The 16,046-nt window shown below is 39.4% G+C and overlaps 1 pseudogene; it reads left to right on the forward strand.

The window, feature by feature from the left end:
• Positions 12,124 to 12,909, forward strand: LOC104743814 (annotated as a pseudogene).

Here is a 16,046-nt window from a genome sequence, read left to right on the forward strand (position 1 = left end):
ATTGTTGGGTTTGGGATTTGGTTGTTTGAAAAAGAAAGAAAAGAAAAGAGGAAAAGAGAAAGAAAAGGTTAGAGTCTTTAGGAGGGGAATGTGTTTAAGTAAAATCAAAGTCTAGTGAAAGAATGGGAAGTATGATATTGTTTAAAGATGGTTTCAGTCAAAGAAAAGAAAGAAAGAAAAAGAAGAGTATAGCAAAATGCTTTTATGTCTTAAGAATAAGAAGTAAAGAAAACCATAGCAAATATGTAAGAATCTCCCATTCCACTAGAAAGATCATATAAGAAACCTCTCCTAAGACTATAAAATCAAAAGAGAAAAGGGTGAAAGAGAAGAGAAGAAGTTAAAGGGTAGCACTAGGATCAATTGGGTTTAGATTGATAGGATAAACACTTTGGGTGCCTTTGGGTAGACAAGGTTTTGTTCTTGTATGTGTCTAAGTGTTCTTACCTTTAGCATTCTTCTAAAGCTCAATCCATTTTTTATGAGAGAACCTTGATATTGATAAACCCCACTCTAAAGAGAGACCATCATTGTCTCTAAACCTTTTACTGCCAAGCCAAATGAGTTTAAGCATTGCATATAATTGATTCATGTTCTTGATTAATGAATGTTAAAGGAAATGGTTGATTTGAATGCATGTGGACATCTAAGGCTCAAATCAGTAAAGGTTGTGATATGCTTGTCTAAAGTCTTTAAGTACAGCTCATTCAACTTGCATCATAGTACTAGTAACTTGGACATTGATTCTAGATGGTCTATTTGCAAGCTTTAGGAGCTGAGATCCCACTTTCAAACCTCACCTACCTTCTTATGTCTTGTTCATTTGCTTGAGGGCAAGCAAAGACTAAGTTTGGGGGTGTTGATGTTCATATATTTTACCCTGTTTTCCCTTAATATATTCACATCTTTTGCATCTTTTGCTATCCATTTTGACCATTATTGCATAGCTTTAGGACTGTTCTTGCATTAGAGTTTAGTTGCATTGCATTTGCATCTTTTCATGCATAAACAGGTGATTTTGGAGCTTAAGGAGCATGGAAGCAATGCTGAGGAGAAGTGAAGCAATCATGAGGAGAAAGCAAGAGAGCTAAGGCTGAAGAACCAAGGTCCGGAGTCCAACTCGACTGCCCACTCGACCAGACACTCGACCGTGTGCTGAGAGGGACTCGACCGAGTGGGAGGAGCACAAGAGGAGCCAACTCGACCGGTCACTCGACCGAGCACCAGGTCGAGTTGGTCGAGCCGCCTGGCTATTTTGTCTTTTAGCGTTTTTAGGGCTTCCACTACTTTTTCTATATAAGGGCTTGTACCAGCAGCCACAAGGGAAACCAGATTTTTAGAGAGTTAAAAACCTAGTTTTTACCTTTTTGGGAATTATTCCTTTTGCACTTTTATTTTCTTAAGATCTTGTACTTCTTTTAAAAGGAGAAAAAAAGACTAAATTCTTCAATATTGTTGGTTTCATAACTTTCAGAATATTGAGAATTTGAGTTTGATTCTTTCTTCAATATTGTAGATCTTTGCTTTATCTATGTAATCATGCAAGTTTTATCATTTTCTGGGTTTATGATTTTGATGTTCGTCATGTATGCTTGTGAGTAGTTGCTTAGGATCTTGAGGATGGGTTAGGCTGGGTTGTGTTTGAGGTTTGTTTGATTTGGTCAAGCTTGATTGTTGTAGATCTCTTCTAGGCTAGATGTTCTTAATGCTGATCCTATATCTGAGAGGGTAGGATCTGATTTCAAGCCTCTTAGCATCACACCAATGTCTAAGGAGCATAGATAAGGCTAGATCTAGAGACTATCATTAGGCTTGCTAAGAGATTAGAAGTCTTGTTTGATTTTTGACATATTACTTAATGCCTGCTTGTGTAGATTCTTTACTTTGTGAGAACAAGTCTAGAGATGCATGAGTTTGATTGTTTCTTGCCATGAGAGTGGATTAAACATGTCTTAGAAATATATGTCTAGAGATTAGCTCAAGTTGTTTGAGATTTGTTGACCAAGTTAGATGACCTCAATCATAGTCCAGCCCATGAATCCCTCCTCAAGACCTTCCTTGTTTATTGATTTCTTAGCTTAAATCCTGTTGTTTGATTCGTTTTGGTATTGCTCTGTTTTTCTTGTGTTGCTCTGTTTTGCGTATTTGTCCAGCTCGACCCTGCACTCGATCTGCACTCGATCGAGTGCTTGCTCGAGTTCCAACCCAGAACTTGTGTTTATGATTTATGTTTGTCCTGTTTCACTCTAGTTGCATTTCTGTTGCATTCATTTAGTATCATGTTCATTACTTACCTTGCATTAGTTCAATACTTGCATTATCATAGTTTCTATTTCTGTTTTAGCTTCATAATTGTCATAATCATTCTGTTCCATTTGCATTTAGCTCCTAGTTCTTCTAGTTTTACTTTCTGCACTTTCCATTTCATCATAGGATTGTTAGTGACAAACAACCTTTACATCTGGCTTGACTTAGACTCATATGCACATCTTGACTGTTCACAAACACTCAGATTGGATTGACACCTCTTATACTACAACTGCATAAGGGGAATTGAAACACCCTGCCATCCATTCATTCATAAGTCATCATTCCATACATCATTCATCACCACCACAAAAAATATATGTGTCAGTAGGTGCTCGGCCGAGTGCATATGGGGTGCTCGGTTGAGTGGCTGCTCGAGTGAACCGGTCGAGTGCCTCGAAAATTCTTGTTCTCGGCGACTTGAACTTCTCCTCCACTGAATTGGCTCGTGCATTGAAGCTCTAGTTGGTTCTACCGAATTTTCAGCTCTTGAAAGTGCTCTAGTTGAGCTACACCTCCTCAAAGGGCTAGAATGGCTTGGTGATGAGTTTCCACTCTTCAATTCAGCAATCTCCTTCTTTAAACGCTTGATTGACTTGGTAATTCTTCCCACCTTCTTCTTTAGCTTCTCAAAGTTCCTACCATGCCACTTGTTCCACTTTTGTAGGAGTGTCAACCTCTTACTAGTCTCTCTCACTCCTCTACTATCTCTTGGGTTAGGCTCATAATCTTCAAAGTAACACTGCTCTTCTCCATCAGCCATTTCCAAATCTCCACCTTCATCAACTCTAACTTGAGATGTCCCATCAAACAGGAATTCCTCAGCTAGCCAAAAGTCAATGTTCGCCCCTTCTTGTATGGTGGTGAGCTCTTGATTAGGTAGAACAAACTGGCTTTTCCCAATTGTTGGAAGCTCAAAATTGAAAAGGTGATTTCCTTGATGCATCTCCTTTGCTAGTATTAGAGTAGAGGTGAGATAGTTGGAATCTATCCACCTTGGCATGAATTTCTCTCCCTTGAGTGGCACCTTAGCAGCTAGTAGCATTAGGGTGATGATTCCTCCAATAGTTAGAGCTCCCATTGACCCTTTCTTTTAAAACTTGCTCACCCAGCTTCTCAAATAGATCATGTGGTCTATGAGCACCATTGCAAGATCAGTCTCCACACTAATCCCAAGGATGATGGTTCCATCTCTTGCTTGAAAGATAATTCCATTGAGAGCCATATCAATCATCTTGAGCTCACCCTCATTGAGATTTCCAGTTTCCTTCCTAGCAAAGAAGGTGTTTGCTAAGGCCTTGTGGAAGTACCTTAGGACTGGGCTTCTTATCTTTGAACTCTTAGGCTTGGAGGATGAGTAGGTGATGCTATCTCCAATGGTTTCCCAAACAGCATAGAGCTCTTCCCTTGGTATGACCATGCTCCTCTCACTACCAACTTCAAAACCAAAGATATTGGCTATCTTATTCAATGGAAGCTCATACTTCTTTCCCTTGATAGTGAACTCACAATGCCCAAGACCATGTTCTTTGTCCTTCTTTAAGTAGGAATGCATCTTGATGGTGGCCAAGAGCTCACAGCTTTCTTCTCTATAACCTTCCATGCAAAGCCCCATGAACTTGCTTAGGTTGCACTTCTCAAAAAGAAATTCCACATCTTCATCAATGCCCAACCTCTCCATGGTTTCCTTGTGTGGGTATCTAGTTCCCAGGAACTGCATCCTCATGAAGGTTTCATAAAGCTGTCTTTGAGTTAAACCACAAGATTCTTCTTCTCCATCATTTTCTCCACTCTCTTCTTCATCTTCTTCTTCACTCTCTTCTTCGACCTCAAATGCTGGCCTCTTCCCCTTAGCCTTGTGACTCCTGATGTGTTCTTGGATAGTGAACTCCATCTCTTCTTCACTCTCAGTTCGCTCAGGGTCTTCCTCAGCTGACTGATGCTTCTCTCTCGTAATCTCACTCGACCGCCTACTCGAGCACCCACTCGGTCGTGTGCCTGCTCGAGTGGCAGGTCGAATGCGTCCACCAGTTTCCTTCCTTGATGCAAGGTGAGCATCATGACGATCTAGGGAGCTATCAGCAGCTTTTTGAGATTTCCTTGTAATCCTTGAATACATTTTTAAATAGAACTGAAAGGAATAGACTCAAAGCTTAAAGTTAATAGGTTAGTGACCCAGAAAACAAAAAGAGCTAAGCTTTGAGCAAAAAGATGAACTTGAGAGAGATTTTAAACTAGATTTCTATTGTTTTGAGCAAATGAGAGAGTGTGAGAAGCATAGGATCGAGTTTAGCTCTATATAAAGAAGCTAAAGGGACAAGGAGACAAGGGTGGAGCGTCCATACCATTCAAATTTGAAATGGGAATCTTTGACTTGCTTTTAGCTACCACTCGACCCCACACTCGACTGCAAGTGGTTGAGCTCCTTGACCAAAGTTTGAAATTCAAAAAAAATTCTTCTTTTTCTCCCCCCACTCGATCATTCAAGAGAAATGGGAATCGAGTGGGCCTTAGTTTCTTCACAACTCGGTCGAGTACCTCTCGTGGGCCGGTCGAGTGGGCTTGCGAGTCTACTTCCACAAATCCAAATCTTTCCACACCCATCTACACTTTCATTAAAAAGCCTGCCCAACACAAACATAAAAGAAAAGAAATCAAAACTACAAGGAAAATAAAGCATATGTACAATGATACCTTAGGGACTTCCTCCCTAGTGAGCTTGTTTAGAGTCACTAAGCTTGACTTTTGATGCCTTTTCAGGCTTGGTTTAGAGACCAAGGAGGTGATGAAATCCTCCCTGGTACCATTTGATCAATGTGAAACTGACCCTTGATCATTTCACCCTTCACACATAACCCTTGTTTCTTCTTAATCTTGAGCATTGGTCTTGCCTTCTTCAAAGACCTCTTGTTATGCTTGACTTGGAGATCCTTCACCAGATCAGTCAGCTCTTGAACTGAACCCTTAAGATTTTCCACTGATTCCTCTTGAGGAGAGAGCTTAGCCTTTGGAGTTGCCACTTCACTTGAGACCTCATGACCTCCTTTGTCCTTGATAGTGAAAGGTTAATCATCAATGGTAGGCAGATTGGTTGGGATATAGATGTCAAATTTCATGGTTAAATCCTCAACAATGTTTAAGGTTACAAGACCTTCCTTGACATCTATAACAACTCCAACAGTGGCTAAGAATGGCCTGCCTAGAATGATAGGATCTTCAGGCTCCTTATCCATCTCTAGAATCACAAAATCTGTATGAATCCTTGCCTTCCCTATCTTGACTGGAATGTTTTCCAACCTATCAACCACATCTTTGTTTGACCCATCAGCTAGGCATATGTGAAGGTTGGTGGAGTTGAATTCAGTGTGCCCAAGCTTTTGTTCTATAGAGTAAGGCATCACACTGATAGATGCTCCCAAGTCACATAAGCACTGGTTGTAGTGAAGATAGCTAAGTGAGCAAGGCAGATAGAATGGTCCTGGATCCTCAAGTTTAATTGGGATGATAACTCCCTCAAGCTCTTCAAGGTCCTATTCATCTTGAGCATGGGCTCTCTTCTTTGACATTTCCAGCAAAAAATCCTGATAGAGAGGATATGGATCATATTGTTCCAAAGCAGGTCCTCTCTCTTCTTCTTGGTAAGCAATGATGACTTCTTGCATGGCCATCACTTCCTTCTTCTCAATCACAGCTTCTTCCTTCAAAGCCCTCACTTTTTCTTGTTGCAAAGCCATCATTTCCTTTCTCTCAATGATTTCCCTTAGTTCCTTCAGCTTCTATGCCTTTAAAACGTCCTGGGAATGGTAGAGGCGGTTTGTAAGCAGGAGGGATGTACTTGACAGGCTTAACAGCTTCAGAATCGTCAACTCGATCGACCACTCGATCATGCACTCGGTCGAGTGCTGGTTCGAGCACATGGTAGAGCGAAATGCCGGATTCAGTTTGCTTTGCACAATCTTCACTCTGGTCTTCAAGGAATGACCAATCCTCCGCAGCTTGAATTTCACTATCCTCAGTGACTTCTTCTTCATAGACATGAATGACCTTAGCAGTGAACTCCCTTGGGTTTTGAACAGCTTTTCCAGGGAGTTAGTTAGGCTTAGGAGCTCAAGTAGAAGTAAGGTTTTCTCTCCATATACTTCACTCTAGATTTGAGACCTTCAAACTTCATGTTGAGATCATTATATTGGGATGTTAACCGCTAGTTCAACTCAGCAAACTGCTTGGCCTCCTCAATCTTACCATTGGCTTTCCCAATCAACATTTTTTGCATCATAGCTCTTAAGTCTTGTTCCTGGCCTTGGTTAGTCTGAAACCCTGGTGGGGGACACAATTGAGGCTGGAACACTTGATGTTGTTGCTTGGGTGCATAGTTGTTTTGTTGATGAGGCTGTTGAGGTGGGTAGACTTGATCTTGAGGATTGGCCACATTATTGGTTCTATAGGAGAGGATGTTGTTCTTAAATCCTCCTCCTTGATTGTAACCATTGAATCCTCCTTGGTTCTGCATGTAGCACAACTCAGCAAACTCCCTATCTCCATCTTGAACTGGAACTTCTTCTTCACCAATGAAATGTATGGTCTTTTGTTGGCTGAGGAGAATCTTGTCAAGCTTCTCCTCTTGATCATTGTAGGTGAACCTTACTGTTCTGTCATAGTCTTCATTATAATTCCCATTTGATTGAGCAAGATTCCCTACCAATTCTCATCCTTCTTCCACATTCTTGTTGAGGAAATTTCCATTGGAGGCTGTTTCAAGAAGCATTCTTATATTAGGTAGGACTCCTCTATACAAAGTACTGAGCAAGGACTCATTGCTGAAATCATGGTGAGGACATTGAGTTTGGAAACCTTTGAATCTCTCCCATGCCTCACAAAAAGTTTCAAATTCCTTTGAGCAAAACCAGAAATCTCATTCCTCAACCTAGCAGTTCTTGCATTGGAGAAGAACTTGGCTAGAAAAGCTTTCTTGCAAGCATCCCATGTGGTTATTGCTCTAGTAGAAAGAGTCTTCTCCCAGAGATGAGCTTTGTCTCCAAGGGAAAATGGGAATAGCCTTAACTTGAAGCCATCTTCACTCACACCATTGATTTTAGTGAGTCCACAAATCCTGTCAAACTCATCAAGGTGGTCTAGGGGATCCTCCATTGGCAACCCATGGAATTTGTTGGCTTGAATCATAGAGATCAGTCCACTTTTGATCTCATAATTATTATTAGCAACTACAGGAGGCACAATATCAGCTCTTTGGTTATGTGTGTTTGGTGCATCTCCAGCACCATTGTTCCTTGCCGTTGGAGCTTGTTGATCTTGTTGCTCCATTAGCACTTGTTGTTCTTGTTCCTGATTGATTCTTGTTCTCTGCTGTCTCAGGTCGGTTGATGTGATCAAGGAGTCTCTGAAGATTGTGATGACCCTTGGATCTTGTTTGCATCAACAGACTCGAGTACAGACTCGGACAGGCACTCGGTCGAGCGCAGGTTCGAGTGGATGGTCGAGTCGACTGGGAAGTGAGGTCTATTTGTATCCGGCTTCTGACTCGATCAGGTACTCGAGTACTCACTCGGTCGAGTTGGTACCTGAAACTCAATCACAAACAAGCAGTAGAAGAATCGAGATCAGTAGNTTAGAAGAATCGAGATCAGTAGCGAACAAGAGGATAAAGGAACTTAATCTTAGACTAATAGAAAACCTAAATGTCACAAAACACACTCAAATGGGCAACGACGCCAAATTGAAACTTGGGTTTTTGATGGTGGGTGATGATGAATGAGATGATATGATGTGATGATGAATAGGTGGAATGCAAGGAGTTTCAATTTCCCTTATGTTGTTGTAGTATAAGAGATGTCAATCCTAAATGAGTGTTATGCAAGCAATCATGTTATGAATATTTGTCTAAGTCAAGCCAAGTATGTAGGATGTTTGTCATTAACAACCTAATGATGAATGTAAAATGCAGAATGTAAAAGCTTATAAAACTAGATGCTAAAAGTAAAGAGAACAGGATGATCTAAACAACAATGCAATGAAACAGAAATAGAAACTATAGTAATGCAAGTAATAAACTAATGCAAGGCAAGTAATGAACAGGAAACTAAATGAATGTAACAGAAAAGCAACTAAAATGAAATAGGAATTGAAACAGGACAAACAAAAAGCATAAACAAGAATTCTAGGGATGAGCTCGAGCAAGCACTCGATCGAGTGTGCGATCGAGTACAGGGTCGAGTCAGACAAATGCGAGAAACAGAGCAATGCAAACAAAACAGAGCAAGACAAAAGTAAATCAAACAACGACCAAACAACAGGATTTAGACTAAGAAATCAATAGACAAGGAAGGTCTTGAGGAGGGATTCATGGGCTGGACTAATGATTAAGGTCATCTAACTTGGTCAACAAATCTCAATGAACTTGAGCTAATCTCTAGACAATGATCTCCTAGAACATATTAATCCACTCTCATGGCAAAAACAATCAAGCTCATATATTTCTAGACTTGTTCTCACAAAGCAAAGAACTTATACAAGCAGGCATTAAGCAACATATCATTTATGTCAAAAATCAAACAAGACATCTAATCTCTTAGCATGCCTAATGATAATCTCTAGATCTAGCCTTATCTTGCAACCTAGACATTGGTGTGATGCTAAGAAGCTTAAAATCAAATCCTACCCTCTCAGTTATAGGATCAGCATAGAGTACATCTAGCCTAGAAGAGATCTATAACAATCAAGCTTGACCTAGCTAAACAAACCTTAACCACAATCCAGCCTAACCCATCCTCAAGATCCTAAGCAACTACTCACAAATGCTAAACATGATGAACAAAGTCATAAACCCAGAAAATAACGAAACTTGCATCATTAGAAAGATAAAGCAAAGATCTACAATTTTGAAGAAGGAATCAAACTCGAATTCTTTATACTTTGAGAGTTATTGAACAAACAAGTATGAAGAAATCTCTTGTTTTCTCCTTTAAAAGTAGAACAAAATCTAAGAAATGTAAAAAGCAAAAAGCATAAATTCCCAAAAGGGTAAAAACTTAGTTTTTAGATTTTCTCCAAGGTGGCTCTCTTGGTGGCTGAAGGGTACAAGGCCCTTTTATAGAAAAAGTAGTGGAAGCCCTAAAAATGCTAAAAGACAAAATAGCTAGGCGGCTCGGTCAACTCGACCTGGTGCTCGGTCAACTTGACCTGGTGCTCGGTCGAGTGACTGGTCGAGTTGGCTCTTCTTGTGCTCCTTCCACTCGGTCGAGTCCTTCTCCGCACATGGTAGAGTGTCTGGTCGAGTGGGCGGTCGAGTGGAACTCCGGACCTTGATTCTTCACCTCTAACTCCCTTGCTTTCTTCTCTTGATAGCTTCACTCCTCTTCAGCATTGCTTCCATGCTCCTTAGGCTCCAAAATCACCTGTTTATGCAAGAAAATATGCAAATGCAATGCAACTATACTCTAATGCATGAACAGTCCTAAAAGCTATGCAAATATGGTGAAAAAGGATAGCAAAAGATGCAAAAGATGTGAATATATTAAGGGAAAACAGGAGAAAATATATGAACATCAGATATATATAGATAAAACCCCTAAAACTAATCCCTGATTTAAATCCGATTTTCCGATTAATCCTATCTAGATCACAAACACACCAATTGATAGAGACAAGTACTCTCACTTTATTTCTATCGAACTCAATACAATGTTTATAACAGAATGAGCCTCCGGTACATCACCAAATTATCAACTCGATTCCAGAGCAACACATACGTCACTATCAATAACAAACAGTGCATAAAGATCTAAAACAAACTGTATTGAGTTTATATACTCGTTCTAAATCATTCTGCACGTTCTTCTTCAAGTCGCACGTGTTGGTTCTTCTCCTTTCTTTCTCCTTGTGTACACGTAATGGAGCTTATCAGTTTTCATGCAAGAAACAAGTGAAGTTGTTTCCGGCGAGTTGCAAGTTAGTTAGCTCTGAAGAGTTTGCAACTCCCAATGGAATATGACTCGAGAGCTGGTTATGACTGAGGTGTAATGATTCCAGCTTGGTAAAGGTACCGATGGAAGAGGGTATCGGTCCAGACAAGTTGTTTTCACTAAGGCTTAGGTCAACAAGGTTGGGTAAGTTTCCAATCTCGAAAGGAAGTGGACCCGAAAAAAATTTGGAAAAGAGCTGAAGTGTTACCATGTTTGTGATATTTCCAATGGAAGAGGGTATTAATCCAGACAGGTTGTTTGCACTAACAAGGTTGGATAAGTTTCCAATCTCAGAAGGAAGTGGACGCGGGAAAGATTTGATATAAAGGTACAACTTTACCAAGTAGGTTAGATTTCGTATGGAAGAGGGTATTGGTCCAGATAAGGAATTGTTAGACAAGGCGATATCCTGAACTGAGGTTAACAGACCGATCTCAAATGGAATTGATCCGTTTAACTTGTTTTTATCAAGATAGAGGGTCTTGAGGTTTCGCAAATTACCAAGCTCAGGTGGAATTTCTCCAGTTAAGTAGTTTGTGGAGAGGTGAAAATTGATAATTTTAGAGATGTTCTGAATTGAGGAGGGATGGTTCCAGAGAAATGATTCATGCTAAGGCCTAGATCAACAAGGTTTGGTAAGTTTCCAATATTGGAATGAAGTGGACCTGACAAAGAATTAAGATAAAGGTTCAGGTTTACCAAGTTGGTTAGATTGATAAGATCCCACATCGGTAGAGATAGGGGAGAGAGTGGTAATATATAAGTGCTCATGGGTTCCTCTCCTCATAACCTAGGTCTTGGGGAGACATTAAGAGCCAATGAGCCATATGAGGTCATTATCTCAGATGCAACTCTATCACTTGGTCCTATCTGCCGGCTCGGTATGGCTAGTATGGGCGAGGGTGCGGGTATGGACTGATGTGAAGGCCGCTTGTATGGCCTGAAGCCGCTAGCGCTGAGACGTTGCTACTCGATGGGCGGGGTATTGATAAGATCCCACATCAGTAGAGATAAGGGAGAAAGTGGTAATATATAAGTGTTCATGGGTTCCTCTCCTCATAATCTAGGTTTTGGGGAGACATTAAGGGCCCATGGGCCTTATGAGGCCATTCTCTCATATGCAACTCTATCAAAAACATTTGCAAAGGTGGGAAGCTTCAGAATCTCTCATTAGATTATTATCACTTCGAAGGTCCTATCCAAAAAAGTTTGAGAGATTGTGAGAGCTTGATCATAGCAAGATTCATAGGGAACAGATTCATTGGAGATATTTGTGAAGCTTTTGGGGTTTACCCACATCTTGATTTCATTAATCGCAGCCATAACAAATTCCATGGTGAGATTTCAGGCAACTGGCGGAAGAGTCGAAAGCTAAGTGCCTTGATCATGTCAAACAACAACATCACAGGTGTTATCCCACCAGAGATTTGGAACATGACACAAATAGTTGTGCTGGATCTATCTACCAACAACCTCGCTGGTGAGCTTCAAGAGAGAATTGGAAATCTTACAGGTTTTTTTAAGCTGCTACTTAATGGAAATCAGTTATCTCGAAGAGTTCCTGCAGGTTTAAGTTTCTTAACCAAGCTCGAGTCTCTCTCAGATCTCACAAACCTTTGACTCCTTTACTAACCTCCATTACATGAACCTGAGCAGAAACAAATTTGAAGGACACAATCCCAGATTAACAAAACTTGCTCAGTTAACTTATCTTGATCTCAGCTTTAACTGGCTCGACGGAGAAATCCCTTCACAACTCAGCTACTTGCAGAGCCTCGACAAGGTCGACCTCTCACACAACAATCTTTCACGTATCATTCCAACAAGTTTCAAGGTCATGAAAGCACTGACATACATCGATATATCAAATAATCGACTTGAGGGTCCGCTTCCAGACAATCCATTATTTCAAAATGCAACAGCAGATTCATTGGAGGGAAACAGAGGCTTATGCAGTAATATTCCTAGACAAAGGTTGAAATCATGCCCTATTACTTCCCGAGGGAAGAATGGCTTCCTTGTGTTTTGGACCCTAGGAGCACTCGTCATTCTCTCTATATGCACAGGGATATTTATCTACTACCTTCGGAAACGAAAACAGAAAAATGGAAACAACAACTCAGATGCTGAAACTGGAGATACTTTGTCCATCTTTTGCTATGATGGCAAAATCAAATACCAAGATATCATCCAATCCACAAACGGATTTGATCCAAGATACCTGATCGGAATCGGAGGATACGGCAAAGTCTACAAAGCAAACCTCTCAGGTGCAATCTTAGCCGTTAAAAAGCTACACCAGACGATGGACGAAGAGATATCAAAGCCAGTGGTGAAGCAAGAGTTCCTAATAGAGGTAAGAGCGTTAACGGAGATCCGTCACCGCAATGTGGTGAAGCTCTTTGGCTTCTGCTCCCACCACCGCCACACTTTTCTGATCTACGAGTACATGGAAAAAGGAAGTTTAAACAAAATTTTAGCTGACGACATAGAAGCGAGGCAGCTCAACTAGACCAAAAGGATCAACATCGTGAAAGTTGTGGCGTACACGTTATCGTATATGCACCATGACAGCTCAACTCCGATCGTCCACCGTGATATTACACTAGTAAAAATCGTTTAAATAGTTACGGGTATCTGTTACCGAAATAATTGTAGCAAAATATAGCTACATAATGTGACCAATTAGTGACAAATTATGAGGTAATTTAATTTATAGCTTTTATGTGAGTAAACGTAGATTTATAGTTACGGATTGTTACAAAAAAATGTTGTATTAAATTTGCTACATAATTTATGACACATAATATTATAGCGGCATTGTCCACAAAAGACGTCGTCACAAAATGTAGTTAATATTTTGATAATAATTAAACAAATGGAGATTAATTGTATTGTATTGCTACCAATTACTAGTAATTGTTGCTACAATGAATATCGTGTAGCAATACATATTAGAAAATGGTTGTCGTAATTTAGCTACAGAGTGATGGTTGTCGTGTTTCGTATTGAATTATTTGTGCTCCATGTTGTTGACAATGGTGGGTAATATTATTGTGAGTATGACATAAATTTCAATATAGCAATTAATTGGGTGTTGTCACACCAACAAGTTGGAAACAATCACTGTTCATTTGTGTGAATGGTTCTTTTGAAACTTTTATATAAAGATTTTCTCTCTTCTATAATAACATAAAACGACTTCTCGTACATATTCAGAAATCGTCTTCTCTTCCTTCTTTGGTTTTATATTTTTTCTTACTGAGTCCTTTCGAATATTCAGTAATAAACAATTTTTTCCACTTATTCAAATGTCTTCCTCAAGTAATAATATTGAAGTTCAGCGAGCGTGGATGTATCAGCGTATGGATTCATATAGGGCGAAAGTTTCTGTAGAATATGAAGTTGGGTTGGAGCAATTTTTGAATTTTGCGCAGCAACGATTATATGAGGGGGGTAGAATTTGGTGTCCATGCCGGCAGTGTAAAAACGAAGTGCTTCTTCGCACAAATATTGTCCACTAGCATTTATATAACAAAGGATTTCAACCCAACTACTATGTTTGGACAGCTCATGGTGAATTGTTCGAGCCTCAATACCAATATCAAGGAAAACACGAAATTTTTGATAATATTGGGTTTCAAACAGCCGAACAGGAATGAAATTCTAATGCATACATAGGTCAGTTTGCCTTTATAGAAGAAATCTTGATGCCACAAACAAGGTATTTATGTTAAAAAAAAATCTTATTTAATTCAGAAGTATATGGTTAATAAAAAAAAAGACAAAAAATAATAAATGCTATATATATATATATACAAAAAGTTATATATTTATATGTTGTATACATAGACATTAGTTAACAACATTACTGAGATATATATATTTTCTTTTAGAATGAATATTGAAAGGGGTGAATACTCTGATGAACCTATTGTACCTGATAATGCTTGGAAAGTGCCTAACTCTGAGGCTGCAAGTTTTTTCCACTGTTTAAATACTGGTAGTGAACCTCTTTATGATAATTGTGTAGAAGGCTTGTCACAATTCTCTTTAGCTGCTGATGTGATGCACATTAAGACGAACCACAATCTAGCAAAAACATGTGTCGATGATGTATCACACTTGATTCATAAGATTTTGCCTAAAGGTAATGTTGCCTCCAAAAGCTATTATGAAACAGAGAAGTTGATGCGTACATTGAGTATGTCGTACTATGGGATTGATGTCTATCAAAATAATTGCATGATTTATTGGGTGACCCTGATGAAAATTTAATCGTATGCAAATTTTTTGAGCATCCAAGGTACAAACCAGAGAAGACATCGAGGAAACGTTCCTCTGCTACAAAACGTATTCCGTACAAGAGGATGTTCTACCTGCCATTATCAGATAGACTAAAAAGGTTATATCTTTCTGAGAGAACCGCATCACATATGCGGTGGCATGCAGAACATTCATGTCATGCTGGAAAGATGGAACATCCTTTAGATGGCAAGGCGTGAAAGCATTTTCAAAAGCTTTATCTGGAGTTTGCATCTACAAGTAGGAATGTTTATCTAGGACTTTGTACAGATGGGTTTAACCCATTTGGATCATTTGGTGGTAACTACTCTTTGTGGCCTATTATTTTTACTCCATATAATCTTCCGCTAGATATGTGCATGAAAAGAGAATATTTATATCTTAGCATTTTACTCTCACGGCGAAACCACCCAAAGCAAAGTTTGGATATTTTCTTGCGACCGTTGATTGAAGAATTGCAGGCACTATGGGATTTTGGTGTTGAAGCATTTGATGTTTCAGTCAAGCGAAATTTCAATCTGAAAGCAGTGTTAATGTGGAAGATTAGTGATTTTCGGGGATTGGTGATGTTATCTGGATGGACAACTCATGGAAGATTATCGTGTCCGTATTGTATGGAAGAGACCGATGCTTTCCAATTAAAGCATGGGCGCAAATCAATTTGGTTTGATTGTCATCGGATATTTTTTGCCACCAGATCATGTTTATCGACAAAATAGCAGAACTTTTCTGAAGAATATGGTTGTTGAGAAGAGTGCACCTCATTATCGCTCGGGCGAGGAAATCTTAGAGCATCACCTGGAGGGAATATATGGAATGGAGAAAACAAATGAATGTGGTAGAAACAGGCATATAAACAGCTGCATTGAAGGATATGGTGTGACTCATCAATGGCATAAGCATAGTATTTTCTGGGATCTGCCATATTGGAAGACACATCTTCTACGACATTGCCTTGATGTAATGCATATTGAGAAAAACTTTTTCTACAACATTATTAACACTTTGCTAAATGTCGCAGGCAAAACAAAAGATTCGATAAACTCACGAAAAGATTTGGTTCTGTATTGTGATTGGAAACCTTTACATCTTACCTCATTTGGGAAGGCTCCAATTCCTATATTCAGGTTGTCTCCAAATGCCAAGCGGGAATTTCTGAAATGGTTAAAGGATGTGGCAAAGTTTCTGGATGGTTATGTATCAAACATAGGACGATGCATACACATAGACCATGATTGTAAAATATATGGTTTGAAAAGTCATGATTGCCACGTCATTATGCAATGATTAATTCCGTTCGTTTTCTGTGAACTCTTGCCTTCAGAAATCCATGAAGCAATCTCAAGTAAATATAAATATCTATTATAAGTATCCTACCAATGCTATGAACTATGTTTTTAGTAATTATTTGTTTCATTTGTAAATGTAGATGTGGGCATTTTTTTCGTGATCTTT

The sequence above is a fragment of the Camelina sativa genome, chromosome 14 (genome assembly GCF_000633955.1).
Source record: "Camelina sativa cultivar DH55 chromosome 14, Cs, whole genome shotgun sequence".
NCBI lineage: Eukaryota > Viridiplantae > Streptophyta > Magnoliopsida > Brassicales > Brassicaceae > Camelina > Camelina sativa.